Source organism: Austrofundulus limnaeus, unplaced genomic scaffold, assembly GCF_001266775.1.
Source record: "Austrofundulus limnaeus strain Quisiro unplaced genomic scaffold, Austrofundulus_limnaeus-1.0 Scaffold2736, whole genome shotgun sequence".
NCBI lineage: Eukaryota > Metazoa > Chordata > Actinopteri > Cyprinodontiformes > Rivulidae > Austrofundulus > Austrofundulus limnaeus.
Window position 1 is genome coordinate 9,177 of NW_013955138.1, and position 1,232 is coordinate 10,408.

The window sequence follows — 1,232 nt, forward strand, 5'->3', positions numbered from 1 at the left end:
TTTTTTTTTTTTTTTTTTTTTTTTTTTTTTTTTTTTTTTTTTTTTTGCTTTGTGTTTGATACGTTTGTTTGGGCGAATCAGATTCTGTTAAATTACTTTGCAAATGAAACTGGGTCAGTGATATCCACCACATGTCATTTTTTTTCCTACAAGAACTTGTATGTTTTTTTTTTCTACAGTTGAATTTGTGCATCAGATAATTAACCTGAACGTATTTTGGAAGTAAAGGTTAAAACTTCTTCGTGGAGTTTGAAAAGCACATTTTGGCCACGACGACCAGAGTATCGTTTGTTGATCGATTTAATGTATAATTTATTTGGACCATTTTTTTCCCCCTCTTCCACAAGGTGTTTGTTATAAGACACACTCTTTCAAAAAGTTTTCTTTATAAATAATTGGATTTGTTTTTTTCCCCTCAAAGTTAAACATTCCACAAAGCAACAACATAAAAATAAATTCTGTAGATCTTTAGCGGTATTAAGTTTACTTTTTTTTTTTTTGGAAAACTCCATGTCACTGTGCCACACTGATTTGTTTTATTTTTCCCTTTAGTGTTTGTTTTTATGCAAAGCTCTCTTTATTAAGCTTTTACTTTCTGTATGGAGAATTTTCAGACTGGTGCTGTTCATTTCAGGAGAAACACCAGATTTATTTTTCCTTCTTTTTTTATTTTATTTGATTGTTTTTAAAATTCAGCAAATGTTGTGTATGAGGGTGAGAGAAGTAAGTGAGCCGGAGCGGTCGTGCCCGGCAAAGTTGATAATTTTTATTTTATTTTTAGGTTTTCTTTTTCAATGTGTAAGAGTTGGTGATTATTATTATTATTATTATTTTGTTATGATTAAGTTAAGCTCATTCTGTAACCAACAGGTGACGAGCTCTCAGTGCTGTAGCCATTTCACCAAAGAGGGTTGTTGATCTATCACAGCGCTGAGAAAAGTAAAACTTGTGCTCGTCCACGTCCTGTTGCCAGCACTGCAGCGACGGTACTCTGGGAACGGTGTCAGAACAGACCCCATTATGCTGATAATAGGACACTGAAATAGTTCTAAAGCAACTTCCTACAGATGCATAATTTTTGGGATTTTATGTCTTATAATAAGACTTACTTGAAGTTGTGTATGCAGCTGACTCTCCTCCAGTTTCTCCAGTTTTACTGTCAATAATCTCGTAGCATTAAGTTGACGATCAAGGCAATCGTGGGCGTTTTTGAAGATACCTACAGTTCAGTA